We start from the raw sequence: 24,153 nt of genomic DNA on the forward strand, positions 1-24,153 counted from the left end.
ACCTTTTCAGGAAGGTGGCTAAGATAGGATGGCTGGCTTTCCTGGAAATTTTACTTTTAAAATACACAAAAATTTCATAAAAGGCGATTACCAAACCCATTCACAGAGCTTTCTTCTTTGCGACTTCCTTTTTTTCCTCTATTAATACAATATATAATCAATACTATCATATTATCTGTAGGTGATCTCAGTTCTCTTGAAACATGTTTTTCAGGCTCCCTGGCTATTAGTCACTGTCTGAACTTTACTAGCAATCCTGCTATGCTAGTCACCCAGATTTTTGGCTTAAAATTCTCCGTCAGGTATACCTGATCCAACAAATGAGATATTGTTGTAATCATCATTTATGCCCTCATATTGAGACTCCTTCTAAATTCTCTGTTCCTTTTGTTAAACAGTTTGAAAATATCTCATTAGAAACGTATTCAATGTAAACTTATCTCATTAGAAACTTATTCAATATAAAGCCTCCTCTCTGATCTTTAAAAAGTATATAAAGAAGAACTTGTTTGAGAAGAAGTAATAACATTATATTTGATTTGTTTTAATATGTTAAAATGATCTTTTGGAGAAAAGGGTATTATTCATTTTAGAGTAAGTCACTGCCACCATTTGGTTGTCAATTTATGATACTGTGGTGGCTTGTCTATGCTGTGATGCTGGAAGCTATGTCACTGATATTTCAAATATTATCTGGTTCACCTAAAAAACATGTTTCAGTAGAGCTTCCAAACTAAGAACAGACTACCAACAAAGGAAGAAGCTGTCTGCTTTAGAGGAATTAGCCACTAGAATCAGTTTCTCTGATCGTCTTCCCAGCAGACAGATGGTGAGAGGATACAAGTTGGCACACACTTTTCCTGATTTTAAAGCATGCAGTCAGTATTGTCCTGTTCTGTGTGCACAACTGCCCTTTGATCCTATGAACTTTAACATTGTTTTCTGATATTTTAATTTTGGAACAAGCCTCCTTAAGGGAAAATATAAGGAAAATTTTAATATTTGTAATCTATACAACAAAATTTTGGGGGGTATCTTACTTATTCTTCCTTTTTTCAAATCTAATGTAATATACTGTGCAATGCTAATTTTATCTTTCAAAATGTTTATGATCTGAAATATGCTATAAATGTATGACAACTGCTATCATAGAACCATCAAAAGTCTGTTTATATTAGAAATATATCTACTCTAACAGGTAATATTTTCTTTCTAGAAGAAAATTTAAATATTGAACAAATTTTTTAAATGTTTATTAGTAAAAGAAAAATGCCTACTAGCAATAATTCCTAACTTGTTCATTTGGATCCCTCTTTGAAAGTTAAAAATTCACCCTCAAAAACATTACTATGTTTTCCATGAAAACAGGCAGATGACACAACACTGCTGAAAGTGAGGAAGATGTGAAAGATTTACTGATGAAGATTCTGACTACAACCTCGATATGGATTACACCTCACCTCAATATTAAAAAGACAAAAATCCTCACAAGTGGATCAGTCAGCAACCTCATCATGAACGTAGAAAATATTGAAGGTTTAAGAACTTCATTTCACTTGCCCCCACCGCCAATGCTCATGAAGCAGTAGGCGAGATTAAAGCAGTGGTTCTTACCCTCCCTAATGCCTCAACCCTTTAATACAGTTCTTCCTGGTGGGGTGACCTCCCAACCATATAGTTATTTTTGGTGCTACTTCATAACTGTAATTTTGCCACTGTTATGAATTGGGTGACTCTTGTGAAAGGGACATTCTGCCCCCAAAGTTGTCACGACCCACAGGTTGAGAACCACTGCATTAGATGTTGTGTTTTATTGGGCAAAGCATCATTTGTTTTTCTCCCCATTGATTAAACGTGTCTTGGTAAGTAATTCCAGTAGCTCCATACTGTGACCTGCTTGAAAGCTGGATCCTATAGTTTCCTCTTATGTTCCATTGCTTAGTATGGTGTTGACACACACACACACACACACACACACAATTGTTATCTACTAATGAATGAATGAATGCATGAATAAATAAGAGACAGGGCATATACAGGTACCAGTGTATTACATGAATGCTATTTTTTATTCTGCTCATACCCACTCCCTATAAAACACCATAAGCAATCTATTTTATTATGGCATCTTAAATAGACCAGTAAGAATATAAGTGTAAGAAATAAACTAGCTTGTTCTTGAAATAAAAAAGCAACACGTTTAACTAAATGTGTTATGTGCTCTCCTTATTCTTCTATAAAAATACATAATTAAAAAACCTGTTTGTTTTTGTTTTACTTTCTTTTCTAGACAGTGGTGAAGACTGGCCCTGGGAATTTGAACACATGGTGTTTTCCTGGGTATGGGGGTCATGTAGGTAAATAATTTTGGCCATTGGGAAAGTCAATAATCCAAAACCCTTTTTTTGCATGAGCTATGTTAATACATTTCTCATTGTGAACAATCTAGAAAGCTAGATTCCATCAACTGTCACATAATCACTTCTGAAAGAAACGTGTGCTGCTAGACACAGCAGTCTTATTAAATGGACCTTACAGAAGTTGTAAGCCCCTCCAGAATTCTTTGTTCCCTTGGGTAACTGAAAATGTTTCTTCATTTGGTATAAATTACCAATGCCTTGGACAGGAAGCACCTGGGACCCTATAGACTGTAGGATATTTGGAGGCATGTGTGTGTGTGTGTGTGTACAATTGTTTTAAAACATCAAAGCCAGCAACAATAGAAGGAAAACTCCTTGCTCTGATTTCTACCACTTAAGTTCTCTTTATTCATTTTTATTCTGACAACTCTCAACCAAAATGCCTAAAGAAGGAGAATTGTTATTGTAATTAAGTGTCTGGGGGAGAATTTAATAGAAGTTCAAAAGCTAGGCTCCAACCTGTTGGAAAGTGCTACAAAATGTTGAGCTCAACATTTTGAACAAGTTCAGAGTCAGCTCTGCTCTTTTCAATGTCGTGGATCTAAATGTGAGGCACCCTGAACGCCCCCCCCCCACCCACATACCAATAACCAAATGAGGAAGCATTTGTTGTTTGCACCAGTTAGTTTCTTCAAAACATCACTATATCCATGCGTGCATGTGTGCCAATATTGTCAGTGTTTTTATCATCTATTTTGGCCAATTCAAATTTCCATAAGTGCAATTTATTGACAGCTCTAACAAAATTTGGCTGTGCAACCTTACCTTTAATTAAATGGGATTTTTTTTTTGTTTCTTTCTCCCATCACCTTTAATCCCCCTTTCATTCCTTCCTCCCTCCCTCCATGATTCATAGCCCCGTTGTCTCTCCAGTTTATCAGAAGAGATCAGTTACTAGAAGATATCAAAACAAACAAATAAACCCAAACCCATTGCCACTGACTCATAGCTCCCTAGGTATGGTACCTGAGGCTGGAGTAGCCTCATCTTCGGGGGCGTGGTGATGGGTTTGAACACTGACGTCACAATGACTAGGACAGTGCTTACCCACTAGGAACAAAGGACATTCTGTTTGGCAGAGGGCCACTGAAAAAGCAGAAGACACTGCATGAGATGAGCTGACACAGTGGCTGCAAGAATGGGTCAAACACAGAAACATTTGTGATGTCTTTTCCAGGACCAGCCATGTTTCATTCTGCTGTACAGAAGGTACTTCTACTTTGCTGTGTTGAGGCACTGACCCACTGTGTTCCATAATGGCGGTGCCATTGTGCATTCCCAAAGGCAATGGATAATGGTGCTTGTCAATATACGTTCTTTTCTATTTGTCCCTTTTAGTTGTTTATCCTTGTATCTTAGCCATTTGAATGGAAGTGAGATGGAATTCCACTGTGGCTTTGATTTGTCATTCTGTGATGCTTATCGTGATTTTTATTTGACATGCATGACCATCTACAATGTGGGATACGTGTATGACAATGACAACAAGAAGGTGGGTTTGCAGGGAGAGATATAGAGAAGCCGGTTATGTACAATCAAACACATGCTGGAATTCGGCTCATTGGCTTGGAGGTTTGGGATCAGAGTTTCATAAATTATCTCACGTAACTGGCACAGTAATGTGTTTAATGTAAGTGCTTCTGCTATAGTTCCTAGTCTGTGAAGTAGTGCCTGGAGCTTTACAAGTTTGAAAAGCACTATATTTAACTAAGCAAAATATTTGTTTTGTACTTACATAGAACCCTGTTGGCACAGTGGGTTAGGAGTTGGGCAGCTAACCACAAGATCAGCAGTTCAAAACTACCAGCCACTCCACTAGAGCAAGATGAGGCTGTCTTGTCCAATAAAGATGTAGTCTCACAACCTCTAAAGAGTAGTTCTCCTTGGTCCCACAGAATCACTATGTCTCAGAATTGACCCCTTATCACTGAGAGTTTAAGAGACACATGGAATAGTACTGGCATGAACTAATCTTCCTTGGAGGTGAGTGGATACTATGTTTCAGTAGTTACTTCTATACCAAGTCAATACATTGTGCATATAGAAAAGGTATCATATATTGTGGACATTTTAAGCAACACCAACAAAATAAATAAATTGAGGGAAAAAAGGCAAACCACAGTGTTCTTCCTTTGAAAGATGATGCAAAGCCCTCTTCAGGCAAATGTCTCATCTCTCCAAATATTCAGTGAAACAATTGTAATTAAAACCTAGGTCTTAAACAAGCAGCCATCTAGCTGACAAGCAACAAAGCCCACAGGGAAGAAGCACACCAGCCTGTGTGATCATGAGCTGTTGATGGGTTCAGGTATCAGAACGATAAATCATATCAATGTGAATGAGAGGGAGTGCAGAGTGGAGTCCCAAAGCCCATCTGTAGACAACTGGACATCCCCTTACAGAAAAGTCACAAGGAAGAGACGAGACAGTCATGGTGCAGTATAGCACAGATGAAACATACAATGTTTCTCTAGTTCTTTAATGCTGCCTCCCTCTCACTATCATGACCTCAATTCTACCTTACAAATCCAGCTAGACCAGAGCACGTACCTGGTACAGATCAGAGCTCGAAACACAGGGAATCCAGAATCTATAAACCCTTCAGGATCAATAATGAGAATAGCTATACCTGGAGGGTAAAGGGACCATGGGGAGAGAGAAGGGGAATCGATCACAATGATCGCCATATCAACCTGTCGCAGGGGGATGGACAACAGACAAGTGGGTGAAGGGAGACAGCAGTCAATGTATGACATGAAAGAATACAATAAAATAAAATAAATTATCAGAGTTCATGAGAGAGGGAGTGGGAAATGGGGAAAAATAGCTGATAACAAGTAGAAAGAAAATGTTTTGAAAATGATGATGGCAACATATGTACAAATGTGCTTGACACATGGATGTATGTGGATTGTGATAAGAGCTGTAAGAGCCTCCAATAAAATGATATGTTAGAACAAAAACAAAACAAAAACAAAAAACCTAGGTCTTCCAAATGTAGTTTAAGTGAAATCATCAAGTACTTATTGAACATCTACTGTGGGCCATGTAGTAACTTGTAAGTCATTTGTCAATTTTCATTCAATGATTTGACACTAATTATTTTGATTTCCATTATACAGTTGCTGAAGATTGGAGATAGAGAATTTTTTTTTAATATCAAGGATCATGGTAAAGTTTGATTAATATAGGGAAAATATTTTTCCACAAAAGCACACATTTTCTGAAATGACACCTAAGCCATTACAGATACAAATATGCTGGCTAAAGTGCCAATTTATAAAACATATCAGATGCTTCTTTTTGTGGTCTGATTTCACTAATATCTGATAAACACTAACGTCAATATTGTGAGACCTGTACATCTATTTATTCAGATTGCTAAGAAGACCTGGATTTTTACAGAGAACTATTATGGTGATTGATATACATTAAACAATGGATCATGCACATTTTAAAGATTCATGACTACAAGAACACAAAATTTACTTTTTGAAACTATAAATCTAATATTAATATGCAATTTATTTAAACTAATTAGGTCTAACAAATATGGAAAATAAAATTATTGAACATAACATATTTTATCACTTGCTAAGCAGATATTTTGACTTCAAGGATCAACTTTTATAATATCTCTGCTCAAGATTATTTTACTTATTAATAGGCTTGATGTTTGTCCTTATAATTATGTATGATATTAAAAATGTTTATAAAATTTGTTTGTTTTATTATGGTTTAGAAATAAACAACTTTCCTTGTTAGATAACAACCACAACAATGCTAGTTTGGTAAAAAATATATATATATATACATATAAATGACTGTAACCAAACTGCAAATAACCAAGGCATAATCACAATATGAATCATGTGTAAAAGTTAAGGTTTACTTCCTTGGATTGCAAATCATTTAACATGAGATAGCTAAAGTTATTCAAATGATTTTAGTTAATAAAGAAATAATGATCTCCCACATTTGTAAATGGTAGGGGGAACCTAGAAATGACCCAAAAAACTCATTTCAGAATTCTAAAATTCCTCAAGTTTTATGCTGCAGATTTATAAAGAAAATTAGTAAGAAATGGGAAGTCACGGGCAAAAGAAGGGACTTGTTTAAACATCTTCCATTTCATAGTATATACTTCTGTTTCATTTCTTTTCATCCACTATAAAGTAATGCTTCAAGATGACAATGTCGACTTTTTCTCATTTCACAGAAGAAGAAATTATGACCTAAGGATGAGTAGAATAACTTGTGATTACTAGCATGATTCAGATTGTATAAACATGACCTGGTAAGCTATTTCCTGGTGTGTTTTCCACTCTATCATTGCTCGAATAATGAAAAATGATCCAACTACAAATTCTTTTTAATGTTTTTATTCATGTTAATTTAATTAACAAGCATTGTTAAAGAAAATATGCCTGTAGAAGAAAGCATGATATCATATTTCCAATTATAACCTCAATGTATTGAGTTTCCCCTTATCATCATTTTGAGCCATGGTAGATCCACCTACTTAACATGGTACATGATTTCAGGCTGCTGCTGAGTGTACAATGAACGTGTGGAGGGAGAGAGGGACAGGAAGTGTTTACTAAATCCCCTTTTTGGGTGAAGGTTGGGGAAAGGTTTGGGAAGGTATATTTGAGATGGGGACTAGAAACAAGGTGGTCTAGAGTATTTCTAGAGTAAGGTGATCCATAGATGGAAACGAACAAAAGGCATTTGTCATTAACAATCTCTCTAGCATGATTCCATAATTCATAACCAATATTGAAAAAATGTATATCTGTTATTAAATATATTGACGACTATAACTGCATCCACTTCTATTTCCATTTAGAGAAATACTGCTGCTTTTAAACCAAACAAATCATATTCATAAGAAACAGAAAAAAAGTTAGTGCTGCATATTTTTAAAAAAATAAGTCGTTAAAAACCATAAGCATTGGAATGTGTTTTCCCTCATATACAGTTTAGTTAAAAATTCAAATGCTATTAATCATAAGTTATTATATTCATCCTTAGATCATAATTTTTTCTGTGGAATGAGAATACAAATTATAGTCATGAATACAATCTCATATACTCACCTGTATGCATTTCTGGGATTTATGGAAACTTTCTACTTGAATAAACCAAATGAAACAATGTAGTCTTTCAAGATGTATCAAATACTAGTTAATTAAGTACACATTTAATTAAATTCATAATGGGTACAAACTATGAATATTAGCTATTACAAAAGACATACTTCTAAAGGTTATTAGAAATTTGCTATCAGTTATATTCAGTTTCTTGAATCTTTTTTTATAAGACAGCACAAACTATTTTCACTTCTACTACATAAAGAATTTTATATAAAATTGAAATCTTAAAAGGAGTCATGGTCACTAGATGCATATGAGAGGACTGCAAAAAAATTTGTTGAAATATTCCATTGTCTTTTAGTTTATTTTATCCAAAGATGTTTTCAAGTCTTCTTATATTTTATGTCTATATCTTTTTGGCAGTTTTTAATTTTGTTTTGTTTAGCTAAAATTTCCATTTATAAGCCTTCATCAAGGTGGATGAGAGGAATATAATATGTAAGAGAAATGATTGAAATATAGAATGATATGATGTATGTATTAAATCCCAAATAATAAAAATGAAGAAATATATAAGAGAAAATGATATGAATATTAATATAAAATATGCAAGATTTTGCACTGCATACAAGTGTTACCTGCTGATTTTGAGACAAACTAGCACTAGACACTGTAAAACCATTTGGTTGATTGCTGAATGACTTGCCTACTTCCCCGTCCCAACTCAGAAAACTCTGCTAGTGATTGATTTCAGAATGTACTCTTATGTTCCTAAGATCAGGACATGTAAATTTGAAGCCAGTCTCAAAAGATGACTGGGAGATGATAGACCGAAAGGAATTCTAGTTGCACTGTCAGGTCCATGTTGCAATGCTAATCACAAAGCCACAGTTCAAAACCACCAGCCACTCTCCAGGATGTCTGAGGCTACTGCTCCTGAAAACATTGGCTGCTTCAGCAACACTAGGTTGGGATCTATGCCACCACAGGGGGGCTTTGTTTGATCATTTTTACTTTAATATGCCTGAATGGTTTGAAAGGCAAAATGCTACAGAATATACTTTTGTTATTTATTTAGTTTGTTCATTTGTATGTAAGTGTGCTGTGATCATGAGAATGAGTTGGAGAAGGAATAAACAGCACTGACAAAGGATGGAATTTGTAAGGAACAAGAAGTGGTATCAGAGCGAATTAGTTAAACAAACGGACAAAACCCTACTTACTCTAAAAGCAAACGATCAAAATAAAACACAACTATTTACAGTGGAGTGTGAAAATAGTTTCTTGATGTGCTCATGATGAAATTTCAATAGTATATTTCTATAAGTAAACATTCATATAATTGAAAGGTACTCTTCAATTTCTACTACTGTATGAGGGGGTACTCCCCCCCACCCAAAAAAAAGTCTATTTTTTCCCCAAAGCTCTGCATATAAATTTTTTACAAAACAATCTTCAAAGTACTCTCCATTACACTTAATGTTACACTTAATATATTTGTCAAATCTGTGATTCCATTCTTGGAAACATTTTCCAAACTCATATGTTTGGATGGCTGGCAGCACCTCCCTCGTTTTTTTTTCTTCATCGTTTCTGTGTCCTCAAATTATTGTCCTTTCATGCCCCTCTTCATTAGCAGAAACAAAAAGAAGTTACAAGGAGCTAGGTCCGGTGAGTCAGGTGCTTGCGGCAAGAAAGGCACGCTGTTTTTTTTGCCAAAAACTGGCTCACTGAGATGGCTGTGTGAACAGGTACATTGTCATGCTGGCAAATCCACTCCTCCGCCTGTCACTAATCAGGCCTTTTTTGCTGCACACTACTAAGCACTCTTTTCAGTTCTCTAAAAATAGAAAGCTTGATTAACAGTCTGACCTTGTGGCATGAACTCCAAATGTACTACAATTTGACATTTTCATCCATTCGGGAAATTAAAGGACATAGAGAACGCGGTTTATCATCAATCAACATCTCATCTTGTTTGAAACCAGAAAACCACTGGTACATTTGAGTGTTTTCCCATGGCGCTGTCCTTGTAAGCTGTGTTCAACATCACAACAGTTCCTGTGGCATTTTTCTCAAGTAGGAAACAAAACTTCACAGCCATATGCTGTTCTTTTAAATCAGCCATCTCAAGAAACATGTTTCAAAGGAAACTGCTTTTACAAAAAATTCACTCTGACCAGAGAGAACCTTCCCAAAGGACACCACTGGGTGCACTAACTCAGAGCAAGATCCTTGATGCTTGCCTATTGGGAAAATTGTGTACTACGAAAGCTCTGCTCTGCCCGCCAACAATTCCATGTTTTTTTGGGGGGATATGAGTTGGAACCAACTTAATGGCAGTGAGTCTCTTAACAAGTTCAGTTTGCTCTTTCTTATATTTTTGAGTAGAGGACCCAGGAAAAATGAATTTTCTAATGCATCTATATATATTTTTTACAGACTGCCTGATACAAGGTGGAGCTTCAAAGAGCTGGAATTAAATTATCTTTCAATTAAATATTTAGATGAACTTTTAAAATCTCTTAGTATTTTAACTTTAATAATCCTACTCCTTTAAATCTTAGTTTATATTTCTTTTTGAACTAGAATAATCATTTCTTATTAGAAATTTTCCCTCTTTGCTCAAGAAGCAGTATTTTTGACATGTTATGATTCATTTTCTCTACTAAAAGAAAGCAAGAATAACAAAACCCATCAACATCACTAAGAATTCATTAATCATCCTTCCAAAACATAATTTATTTAATCATATATAGCATGAAATTGTAGTCCGGCATTGAATGAGTAACTAGGCATGAACAGCTAAGAGATGATCTCATTTCAGGCATGGTGAAGATTTACACATGCATGCACATGGATGATTTGTAGCTTCTTCTTTTAGGAAGCAAATCTGATGTATACCCTATGGAGAGAATTCAGTTTGATCAGAAAAAAAATTTCCCATAGCCGACTACTAATGCCACTAATTAGAAAGATATGCCATTATCAAAGAACAATCAGAGTGTAGGTATTCTGTTTTTCTAGTTTATAGAACAGCGTTTGTTGCCTTTGCGAAAATTGACAAGGTCTTTTTACAGTACAGACTTTTATCAAAGGGAAGTATCTACCTCCTGGGCCCAAAAATACTTTTGATTTTCTTGATCATTACTGTTCTCTTTGGGATAAAGTATAAAATTAGCTGCATGCACATTTTCATTCAGAGTTTAGATGGCATTTAAATCGATAAGACAGCAAAGGTTCATTCTGACTCTGACTTACCTTTCAAACAGCACATTACCTGTTAAATCAACCTGTGACAGTTCTTATCACAGATGACTCGGGGGATCGTTCAAAGTATTATTTCAGTGCACTGGATCCCCGGTGATGGAGATTGTCAAGTGTCTCTCACTTTTTCCCTCCCTTCCAGCACTGTATTCAGATAGGATGCTGAGCAGAAGACACATCTGCCTTAACGCCTCAGTGCACAGAAATGAATAAAAGGATAGCTTGGCTGTCCAACTCTCAACTAGCCCCCAAATTTGATGTATGTTATGAGTGAAACATTAAACAAATAAGACACAAGATGGAAAAACGTGTGACAAACTGAAACGAGACAGTACAGCTTCTTTCCATGTGGCTTTATCATAATAAAGGTGTGTCACTTGTCTCTGCTTTTGCAGCAAAGTGTCCATATAGAAATGTCTATTGTGTGTGCAAATGTGTAATAAAAGTACTTTATTACATGAACATTATTTAATCCAAAAATTATGACACCAAACTATTTTCTAGATCTTTCTAGAAACTTTCTAAGTTATTGTGCACACCAAGCGGGAATAATTACTTTACTGTGCTTTCTCTTTTAATTGAATACATTTTGCTCATGTTGTGATAACAGATTTATTTAAATGTGAAGGTAATTTGTTATAGAACAGGAGCTTTTATAAATGGAAACTTCTACAACATAGCATTGTGAGGTGTTTAAATATTAACCAGACATATTGCTCATTCTCTACACTAAATTTCAGCAACTTAATACAAATTAAGTACATACTTCATTGCTATATTCTGCACACCAGTGCTGAGATAGCCACTATGTTCAATTTTAATTAAAAAATGAAATTGAACTGTAATTCCCTGGAAACAGGGTTGATCAAACTCAAGAAGCTTAATTTAATTTATCTCAGAAACAAAATAGGTGAATTGTTCATGCTGGTGTGGTTAGGTGCTTTCCAACACACAGCAACCAGTGCACAATAGTACAAAGCACAGCTGGGTCTTGAGTTTTCCTTACAATTATTGAAAGACTTGGACATATTGTAGTAGCAATCGTATCAATCCATCTCTTTGAGGATTGACCCATTTCTTTTTCACTTACACTCTACCAATCATAATGTCTACAGGAACTGGGATCACCAGAAACTTGTCCAAAGTGAGATGAACTCTCATCTCTCTCACTTCGAGGGAACACTCTGGCTTTTGGTATTGTTGACGCTAGATGCTGTCAGCTCAATCCTGACCTGCTGATACTATCTACGTACAACAGAATGACACACCACCCAGTCTGTCGCCATCCTCACAGTTTTCATATTTGAGACCTTTCTTGTAGCCACTGTGTGTATCTCTCCCTTTGAGAGCATCCAATTGATGTAGACAAAGGGGTGCCCACCCCCCAAGCCAGAAATTTTTGTCAAAGCTACATTTTTAATGCTTTTTGTTTTGTTTTTTACAAAACAGACTTATCACCTTCAAAGCACTCCCCATTGCACTTAATAAAAACATTTGTCAAATCTGCAATTCCATTTTTGGGAACATTTTTCAAATTCATGTTTAGATGGCTGACAGCAACTCCCTTGTATTTTTCTTCACCTCTTGTAAGTCCTCAAACTGCTGTCCTTTCATGCCCTTCTTCATTCACAGAAACAAAAAGAAGTCGCACGGAGAAAGACCAGGTAAGTAAAGTGTGTGGGGAAAGAGAAGCGCATGCTGTTTTTTGCCAAAAACTGACGCACTGAGATGGCTACTTGAGGAGGTGCATTGTGGTGCTGGCAAAACCAGTCTCCTTTCTGCCACAAATCAGGCTTTTTTTTTGCACACTGTTATCTTTTCAGATATATAATCTTTTCAGAACCTATAAAGAGAAAACCTGATTAACAGCATGACCTGGAAAAACAAACGCCAAATGTACTATGGGTTGACATTTTTTTCCATTTGAGAAGGAAGTTGATACAGATCCAGAATGAGGTTTGTCATCAATGAACATTTCACCTTTTATAAAACAAGAAAACCAGTCATACAGTTGAGTTTTTCCCATAGAGCTGTCCTTGTAAGCTGTGTTCAAATTCATAACAGTTTCTGGGGCATTTTAGCCTAGCAGGAAAATTTCACAGCAGCATGCTATTCTCTTACGTTGGCCATCACAAAAAAATGAGGTTTGACCAAAACTGCTTTTATGAAAAAATCCACTGTGACCAAAGAGAACCTTCCCAGGGGAGGCCACTGTGTACACTAACTCAGAGCTCACCTACTATGAAAAAATGCATACTATGAAAACTCTGCCCGGAGTAGTTTTTATTTTCCATTTTTTTAGTGGGGTACTGCCTCGTATTATTAGTGAAACATTAAACAAATAAGACAAAGGCTGTTTCTACTCTCTACTTTAGCAGGCATGATGCGCTTGTTCAGGGCCTGTACTCTCCTGATCGCCAACTCAAAGCATGTGAGACAAAGTCTTGCTATCTTTGCTTCTAAGGCATATTCTGATTGCACTTCTTCGAAGACAGATTTGCTTATTCTTCTGGAAGTCCATATATTCCTCGCAAATACCATAATTCAAATACATTATTTCTTCTTCTCTCTTCTTGGCTCATTTTCAACTTTCACGTGAATATGAGGTGATTGGAAGTGTGGTTTGTGTCAATGCACACACATCTTAGTCCTCAAAGTGCCATCCTTGCACTTCAAAGATTGAAGGAGGTCCTGGACGTGCAGCAGATTAGCTCACTGCAGTATTTCCTTTCAATTATGGACTTGCACCTTCTACAGACATTCAATGTGGATCCCAATAAAATGAAACCCTTGATAACGTCAATCTTTTTCTCTACCTCTATACTATTTATGACCCAGTTATGAGGGGTTTGTTGTTTTTATTGCCATGTAATCCATGTATTGCCTTTAATCGTCAGTAAGAGCTTTAAGCTGTGTCTGCTTTCTGTAAGCAAGTCTGTGTCCTAGACAAACTACAGGTTATTAATGAGCTTTCCGCTACTCCTGATGCCATACTCTTCTTTATATAATCCAACTTTTTGTATTATTTTCTCAGCATCCAGATTGAATAAAGATACTAAAAAGTTGCAACACTGGTGCCCAACTTTCTTGATTTTAAATTATGCAATAATCCCATGTTCTTGAAAAAAGCCTGGCTATTAGTCTATATACATGTTCCACATGAGCACAGCATTCTAGATTCTCCATTATTCATAATTTATAATGATCCAAACAGTCAAATGTCTTTGCATATTCAATAAAATGTAAGTAAACATCTTTATGGTGTTCTATGCTTTCAGCCAAGATCCATGTCATATTTGCAATTCACTATGACTTGCTCTTCAACAATGGGGGAATACCCTACTGTCTGAAAGTGCATGCTTCTAAATTGGTTCATAATTACATCATATTTTCAAAAGTTCACAGCTGACATATTGTGGGTTCAACTAAAATTAAATTCTTTACAATTTCCATCAACCCTAAGTATATTTCAAGGTATTCCAAGGTTGAAAACTATTTCAAATTCCCTGTCTTTATTATTCTCAATGTTGTATATATGCTTTTAAGGCTACACTGTAAGTTATATATCTAAATATTTTGAGTTTAACCTCTTGAACATTAGTATTTTCTAATAAAGGGCTTTCTCAAATGCTTTACTTTGATATTTAATTGTTACAATCATACCAGGATGCTTATTATTAACTCTTGCTTATTTTGCTTTTTATTGTATGCTTATTTGGTTTGGTTGTTTTTCATGTTTTGTTTTTTGTTGCGGTTGTTTAGCTTGTGAAAATTTTAGCTCAGTCAGAGATTGACTGTTCCACGGTTACGTATCTCCCAAAAGCAACATGTGAAGGCTGTTTCGAAAATAATGGAAAAGATAGAGAAACAGATTGACCATGAATGAAATTGGACATAGAATACAACAGATACCCCTTTGCCTTTCCACACCCACCCTTCCTCCCAATGCTGTGCATTTTTTTACGGAGGATTTAGTGTGAGGTCACCTTGAACCAATCACAGTTCTGTGCATGAAAGTTCAAAACATAATGGCTCCATTCTCAGAGCGAGTTCTGTAGTCCCAGGGTTTGATTAAAGAGCAATAACGATGGTAGTCTTAGTATCTCCAGGAATTCCTGGAATTCTAGATAGTAACCAACGCCCAAATAATCAAAGGCATCAGAAATGAACCTTTTTCAAGAGATGACATTTACGCAATGGAGCAGGTTCTTCTGTCAAGAAATTCATAGAAGGCATTCATGCATCTGGCAGAGGTCTATCTAAATCAATTTCTCTAAAAGTCTCTGTCTTGGATAGGGCAAAGATACATGAGACAACCAAGGTTACATAATAGTATTTTGAAAAAGGCTGATGGTAACTCTGGAGACTTGGTGGTGTAGGGTTTACACACTGGAGGCTTACTGCAAGATCTGCTGTTTGAAACCACCAGCCACTCTGTTGCAGAAAAATGGGGCTTTCTATTCCGGTAAAGAGTTATAGACAAAGCACACCAGCCTGTGTGATCACAAGATGTCGATAGGATCAGGTATCAGGCATCAAGGAACAAAAAATCGTATCATTGTTAATGAGGGGGAGTGCAGAGTGGAGACCCAAAGCCCATCTGTAGGCAGCTGGACATCCCCTTATGGAAGGGTTGCGGGGAAGAGAAGAGCCAGTCAGGGTGCAGTATAGCACCGGTGAAACATACAACTTTCCTTTAGTTCTTTAATACAGATAAGAGCTGGAAACACAGGGAATCCAGGGCAGATAAATCCCTCTGGACTAATAATGAGAGTAGTGATACCAGAAGGGGGAAGGGAAGGTAGGGGAGAAAGGGGAAACCGATCACCATGATCTACATATAACCCCCTCCCTAGGGGAAGGACAACAGAAAAGTGGGTGAAGGGAGACGTCCGACAGGGCAAGACATGAAAAAATAATAATAATTTATAAATTATCAAGGGTTTGTGAGCAAGGGCAGGAAGGGAGGGGAAAATGAGAAGCTGATATCAAGGGCTCAAGTAGAAAGCAAATGTTTTGAGAATGACGAGGGCAACAAATGTACATATGTGTTTAACACAATGGATGTATGTTTGGATTGTGATAAGAGCTGCATGAGGAATAAAATGATTTAAAAAATAAAATAAAATAAACCCAAGAAAGAGAGAGAGAAAAAAAAGTTATCATCTTAGAAACCCACAGGAATAGTTCTCAGGCTTATAGGGTTGCTGTGAATTGGATTCCACTTGAAGCAGTTCGTTTGACTTATATGGTAATTAGCATAAACAAGCACATGCATTGCCATCCAGTAAATTCTTATAGCAAGCTTATCCAGGATGTCTGAGGCTGTAAATCCTTACCAAAACACATAGCCTCATGACTCTGCCTCAGATCAGCCGGTGAATTTGGATTGCAAACTTTGTCATGATCCATCCTATAATTGGATTTTTATGAGTGATGTCAAAAGTGTTGGAGATAATTGAAAATTTATGTGGGCAGTAAAGTTGATTGAAGCAATCTAGACGCAATGTCATGTAAACAATATAAAGCTTGTCCTTGTTTCTGTGGTGAAGTGATTACGTGCTGGGCTGCCATCTACATGGTTAGCAGTTAGAGACCACAGCTTCTACTCCTGTGAACCGTTACAGTCCCGGGAACCCACCTGGAGGTGGCTATGAGGCGGCATCGACTCGATGGCCGTGAGTTTGGGTTGGTCAGATGGGTCAGGACTCAGTAACGCCACGTGTCAGACGAGAACAGCTTCCGCAGAGTTTCCGAGGCTGTAAACTATACGTGGCAGCAATTACCCAGGCATGTCTTCCAAGAACTGCGGGTGAGTTTGAACCACCAAACTTGCTGTTAACAGCTGGATATGTAACCATTTTTGCCAACAGTTAATTAACAAGAAACTGAAAATATAAAATCATCTGGGTAACGAGCTGAAATTGAAGTGGAGGGGGCAGTCAATAAAATGTATCTTGGCAATGTAACAGAATAAGGAAGTGAAGGGTTACAGTACCTTCATGGGAAAAGGAAATGGAATTACCTTACAAAACATAAAAAGGAAAACCAAATTTGAGCGTGAGGAAAGAAAACACAATTTCTAAATGATTGTAATCCAAATTAAATGAACTCGCTGATATGGAGTGGATTCCCACTTTACAGGACAAAGTAGAACTGCCCTTGTGGGTTTCTGGGGCTTTACGTTGTGAATGAGAGAAGAAAGCTCCTCTCTCTTAGGAAAGCCATTGGTAGTTTGAACTACTGTCTTTATGGTTAGGAGTCAAATCATAACCGACTAAGCCACCTGGGCTCTTAATTTAATGTCATAGTGCTTAAAATGTTTGAAAATAATAAGGCAGAAGTGGAAATGACCAGCTTTCAGATCGAATTAAAAAGTAAGGAAAAATTAAATAAATAAAAAGAAAGTAAGATAAGTAACATATTAACTGTGTTGATACAAATGAATCATATGTTTTACTCTAAAGGAAAATAGATAAAATATCTTATTAAAGCCAAAGCTATTTCACTGGGATTAAAAACAACTAAATTTTAGCTGTCTGCTTTTTTACTGGAAGCAGTCTTTAAACAAAATCATAGAGATTAAAAAAAATAGTGAGAAAATGGATAGCAGGCAAATGAGGAAAAGGTTTGGGAGAAAAGGTGAGAAAGAATGGCAAATAAATATAAAATACTTATTAAAAGCAATTAAAATATTATGATAATCATTATGTAATGATAAAAATAGCAAAGAAATAAGTATAGACTATTCCTATGCCTGAATGTATTAAGCAATAAAGCCACAAAATAACATGTTAGCTGTTCATGCAGAGGATGAAAATAGTGCCTGACTATATGGGAGAGTTACTTATTCCGGAATTAGAGAAATCTTGAAAGCCAAAAATAAGTAAGAATATATCAGCACTAACTAATCCAATTATAAACTTCAGGTAGTGATTTATATTATGTATAGAATGTGTACATGTATAATCATTATATAAAATATATCCCAAAATTACCAGGAAAGACCAAAATTTAAAAATTAGATTTAACAATTATGATCTTATTATTTATCATAATCCAACCAGTTAGAAATTAATAAAACAAGGAACACATTTAATCTATCTTTATATAATTTTAGATCAAACAACAAATGAAAAGCATCAAAAATTCAATGGAAAATAGAATGCAAGGCACAAAAATTTGGGTGGAATTTAAACTCACATTAAAATTCATAGTTCATATACTTCATATATAGTTCATAGAAAAACTTTGCTTTCATTTCCATAAGCTAAATGAATTTTCCTTACATTTGAGAAAATGATTTCATGTGAAAGCAAAAACAATTAAGGTAGGGAACAACAAAAAGTAGTAAACCATGCACTGCATTAATTGATGGCTCTCAAGAAGTATTTGCACATCATAAGAAGTATTTGCACAGATTAAGAATAGAACAAATTCATCACAACTGACAGCATGTTGAAGTTTGTGGCATATGGATATATGAACTATTTCTAGAGCAGCCTGACCAGGTCTCTAGACTCATATCAGACAAAATATCCAGCAGTGGAGCATCTGGTCGGGCAGCTGCCGAGCACACCCCGTGAGTCAAAATGCGCCCCAGCTTCACTTGGAGCCTTTAAAAAAAGCCAACCGGCAGGAACGATGCCAAATTAACACAGAAATTAGTACAGGCATGTGTCATTTTTTCTCAATTACAAAAGCCAAGTCTGCAAAGAGAGGAGTCAGATCAGACTTTACCAGAGGGTTGAAGTTGGATAGCTGAACCATGAACTTGGACACACTTGTCTATGTGGGACCTCTCTGGGTAGGAGACGATGGAGAGGCGTGCAGGGCTAGCTTCTGATACTGGTGAACTCCTGAATACAAGCAGATCGCCCACTAACAAGATTGCTCCTGCAAATTGCATAGCTCATGACTCCTGATTTCCTGACTGACACCAACGGGAATCGATTCAGACAAACGGTGATAAAGCACCTAAGAAGCACTCCTCTCTCAGGTCCCCTCTCCTCCCTTCCTGTAGAAATAAAGGCACTGTTTTTCTTACTGCGCTCATAATGGGTGTTTATTCTTGAAATGATTAAAAGTGAAAAAATAACAGCCTAAAAAATTACTATCTACATTTAAGTGTGTAGGTGTATCTCCAGTTTTCTCTCTCTCATTTTACTGTAGAGAGGGGAAAAATCTAATTCTCTGAATAACCCAAGAAAATCTAGGTTTTCTTGGGTGTGTTGTTAGCTGAGACAGAGTGAACCCGGGTTATGATAAAACCACCCACAACAGGACGAATTGTCCAACTGCAGGTGAGTCAATGGTAAGTCATAGGATTTTCACTCATCAATTTCTTTTAAATAGACCATCTGACTTTTCATCACACTTTATCTTAGTCTGGAAGCTTCACTAAACCCTATTTAGCATCATAGCAACACACACACATTACTGATAACCATGCGTAAAGTTTACTGCCTAGGAACTAGACCCAGGTCTTCCACATGGAAGGTGATAATTCTACCATGAAGTCTCTACGGTGCCAGTGCACTTCTCACATGTTCTATGTGCAAGTACATGAGGCAGTGCACTTCTCACATGTTCTATGTGCAAGTACAAGAGGCAGTGCACTTCTCACATGTACTATGTGCAAGTACACGAGGCACAGAATATTTCTGTCCTGTGTCTCTGCAGGTCACTGTTGCCTTGTTGGCTTTATACCTTTACTTCGAGACAGTTGAGTAATAAAGAGAAATCATGAAACCAACAGACCGAGCAGCCAAATAATTCCAGACTTGTAATTTTAGTAGTTTGTTTGTTTTAAGAGAGGATAAATTTATCAAACAGAAAGTTTTATACATTTCATGTTTAATTTAATAAAAAAATATTAGTCAGGCATCACTATTGAAATCAATGCTATTAACTGGCTTCTCCAATAGCATGCAAACTTAGAAATGTGAAGGAAGGTAAAACCATTGTGCTACTATAGATTTATATTAGCCATGGATTTATACCTCAGCAACCCAAATGGCTAGCTTTCCTCTGTCCTATGAGGACTTAGTGGCAGAGTTAACTAAGTTGGCAGAAGGCCACCACGGACAGTGAAAGCCCCCAAATCACTCGCAGAGTGCTTCCATGGGTTAAGCCTCCATTGAACTTCTTCTGGCCATTATCCAGGCATGTGAACACTCTCGCCCTCGAGCGGAGTCCATGGAAAAGGGGATTACCTGCACCGCCCTGGCCAGTCCAAGGAAGGGCCGTCCCCCTTGGAGCTCGTTGGTGTCCTTCATTGAGATCCATGTACTGGGGTCACACCGTCATGAACCATGTCCTGACTGCCTTACTCAGAAGGCCCTGGATGGATCTTGTGGGTTTTCTGTCTAACATAAAGTCTATGTCCCAGTCATGAACCTGTTCCCACTTCTGCACTCCTCGATATACCTATGATGCCAATCGTGATTTTCCAACTGTTTTTTTTGTTCTCCAATATCTAATTTAAGTCTCAGTTTTCTGTAGCCCCTTATATGCCATTATGACCCATGCGGATGTTTTCCTCATCTGGATGATGTCTGTGTCTTTGTCTTGTTGGTGTCCAGCTTGAGACTTAATACCGTATATACTCATGTATACGCTGACCCGAATAGTAGCAGGGGCTCCTAAGTTTACCACAAAAACTTATTAAAAATGTGCGGAAAAACTCAGCTTATACATGAATATATACAGTTCATTTTCTTTGTAAAGTATATTTGGGTTCTTCTTTCTATAAATTTAAGATTTATTCCACATTAAGATAAATTAATATTATTTAATATCTAAGAAAAAGACTTAAAGAGAACCTCACAATAAGTAATGAGATTACTTAATATTGACACTCATATTTAGGAGTTTGAAGGCAGAAAAACAGTAGGATTTCAAAATGTAGGGAAAGGTTTTATTGAAGGATTTCTCCTTACTCTACAAAAACCTCAAAGCTTCTTAAAAGTATGAAACTACTTTTAACAGCCTTAACATTTGATTGGACAATGCTGCTTGATGAACGTGAATATGGAAGGATTTTAGATTAAGCTTCCAGAAAAAGATTTTGAAAAAAATTGTTATAAAACCTACTTACTATATTTTGACTGTTATACAACCTAGGTAATGCATTTGTCTCTGGACATTGGGCAGTTTAGGCTACACAACAACACAAAAGGTAAGTACTGTTATGGGAAAATTGAAGCCTAAGTTTAAGTAACTTGCCTAAAGTCATGTAAGACAAACTGGCAGGGTTAGGAGGCAAAAGGAAACTAAAAACAAAAACAGAAATCTATTTCTCTAAAAACCTTTTTTCCCCTATCATGTAATATACCATGGGAGCCTCTTTAAGAAAGTTTTCCAAAGAAAACTTGATTCAACCTAAGGCTATGGCACCTGTGAATGTCTTTTACTACTATCACGGTCGTCATTGCTTTGAAATTTTCCTTTCTACAGCTCTTTCAAGGAGAGGGAGAAAGATGAGGCTGTCTGCTACGGTAAATATTTAAAGTCTTGGAAACCTGAAAAGGCAGTTTTGTCCTGTCCTTTAGGATCACTGTGAGTCAAAATCAATTCAATGGCACTGTCATTGAGCAATCGGATCTAATTCTTTTCTTTCTCTTGTTCTCTATTTGCGCTTGTGTATTCTTTCCATGTGTTTGCTCTCATCACAAAGTCGGTATAGACAGATAGATGACAGATACACACAGGCATACATTTAATTATTGTGGTTCTATTTAACTTGAGTCGATACTAGGCCTGTTGCTCAGTGTTTATCAAAAAATTCACTACCATATACTTGATGTTTTCTGGTTTCCTAAAACAAACCAAAATTCTCATCTTAAAACCTATGAATTTATAATGATAAAAAACACTAAAAGGTGATATAATGTTTTTAATACGTAAAATATATCCTTGCCTGTCTATAACGTATGCTCTGTCAATTGAGCCTATATAGAGGTTGATTTAAATAATTTTTGCCATGTTAAAGGACCCATGTATTAAATATTCCCTATTTAAAATAGTTGGAAAATTTACTGAAAATTTGCTATTCTGAGGACTGGTTACTGAATAATAATTACATTGTAATCCCTTCAATCCTGGCTAGGACAATACTAAGTAACGTGGAGAAATAATAATGACCTAAAATTTATTCCAGTGAAATTCATATGTCATGAAATCAAATATTTACCCTTGGTTCATTCTGGACCATCATTTATTCTTTAAAAGGGAATAACAAAATTTACAAATTCCTTTCTCCCATTAATATTACCTAATTCTTATGGTATTTTATAGTCCCAACTATAATCATTTGAATACTATAGTAAATAATGTGGGCTCCATAGTCTTAAAAAGAGAATTATAGATGAGATAACTCAGAGTACTTAAATAATTACCCACATTAAAAAATGAGAAATTATTTCTTGCTCCTCTTACCTTAAGATTGATTACTGTTTTCTGCATCCCTATGACCAAACTCATTCCATGCTTTATCTCCTTAAAGTAAATTAAACCATCCGTCATGCCTCTGCCTAACCGCTGGCCAGTCACAAGAGTAGATTTAATCAGTTAACAGTGTCCCCAACAGGAAGGGCAACTGGATTTACCATACATGCACATCACTCTTGTATTTTGTCTCAATTTGGTTTCAAAGCAAAATGCCTCAGACCTCAGACTGTGAAAGCATCGACATTATGGAGTAATCCGCAAAGAATATCCATTGTAACTGGTGTTATAATGTAGAGCTAGATGCTATTCTTCACTGGACAAAAGGGGTGGGCTTTTTGGGTGCAGCAGAATTTCCTCATTCACATGCTATCTGCTATACCTCAGAAGTCATCAATTCTGCCAAAATTCTGCATCTCGGGGATTATTTTCTTCCCTTGTTCTCTTCTTCCCCATCCGCTTTACATCAATGGACTAGATCACAGCCAATTGAATGTGCTTCAGTAGGAGTCTTCGTATTCAGTGACTCAGAAATGTGTAATAGAGAAACTGGAATTAACGATGTTTGCAGAATCCAAAACAGAAAAAGACAGCTGCCTAGCCTTTTTGTAGTTGTGTTTACAGGGTTCCACACGCTATGCAGATACTTATAGGTTTGGCATAATTTTCATAAAACAGTGTACCATTTAAAGCAGTAAATAAATATATATTGATGTGTTTAATTTTATCTGCATTTAAAATAGCATTCCAACATATAGCTCCATAGGTAACATCACACAAACACTTAGGAAAACAGAAAGATTTAACAAAAGGTTAAGAATAAAGTCACTTGTTCCTCATTAAGACATATGGTATTCCACGAAAGTGTATTTTCCTGATTAAGGAAAGTAGATCTTCTAATCCCTAAAGCTGTTTGCACTAGATAAATTCAACAGTTTTTGCTTTATCCTATTAAATGAACTAAGAATAAAAGGACCTAAAACACAACTGAAAGAAACTAAGCTTTACTGAAGTCCTGGCCTCTGGAAGAGACTGACAGCCATATTGGTCTAGAAACATTACACTTATGTTTTTCTCCCCCCTCCCCCCCCTCATTTGTAGAGGGGTAACACACTGTCTTCAATATGTCAGGTCTTATCTACATGCGTCTGATGACAGACTCTATAAAGTATTCTCTAAATAATAAAGGAAAAAAAAAGAATGCAGGACTGAGAAACAGGGTATACCAACAGAACAGGAGGTGGAGTGGGCTAGCAGACAGATTGTAATTTGGATATTATTTTGTTTTCAAAGGTTGCATAGTATAAACCCAAGAAATACGAAGTTCAAAAAAGAATTGAAAAAATTTAAATTCTCTCCTTTGTGTGTTTCTTGTTTCAAAGGTTAATGCAAATCATCAATACTTCTTAGGAGTTTGTCGATTGAATTTTATTAAAATCATTAGCTGTATTCTTCAATCTCCACCAACACATAGCTGAAATGCAATAATCTGAGCTAAAGACAAGTGCAATTAAAGTATTTTTGTTTTGTTTGCATTTTGGGTTCTGTATATGAGAGTTTGAATTATGAGTATCAAAAGACGGCAGATAACAGTAAAAGCCGTTAAATTCTTTTTTTTTTTTTTTTTTTTTTAACCTTTTTTTTTTTTAACATTTTATTAGGGGCTCATACAACTGTTATCCCAATCCATACACACATCAATTGTGTAAAGCGTATTTGTACATCATTTCTCAAAACATTTTCTCTCCATTGAAACCCCCGACATTAGGTCCTCATTTTTCCCCTCCCTCCCCGCTCCCCCCTCCCACATGAGCCCTTGATAGTTTATAAATGGGTATTTTGTCATATCTTGCCCTGTCCGACTTCTCCCTTCATCCACTTTTCGGTTGTCTGTCCCCCAGGGAGGAGGTCACACACAGTTC

The 24,153-nt window shown here is 36.3% G+C and overlaps 1 protein-coding gene across 1 annotated transcript in view; it reads right to left on the minus strand.

The window, feature by feature from the left end:
- Window positions 1-24,153, minus strand: part of NAALADL2 (N-acetylated alpha-linked acidic dipeptidase like 2) — a 779,627-nt gene that overhangs the window by 533,514 nt on the left and 221,960 nt on the right. The window lies entirely within an intron of this gene.

This window comes from Echinops telfairi, unplaced genomic scaffold (assembly GCF_000313985.2).
Source record: "Echinops telfairi isolate 266 unplaced genomic scaffold, ASM31398v2 ScPeMD7_4225;HRSCAF=4972, whole genome shotgun sequence".
Taxonomy (NCBI): Eukaryota; Metazoa; Chordata; class Mammalia; order Afrosoricida; family Tenrecidae; genus Echinops; species Echinops telfairi.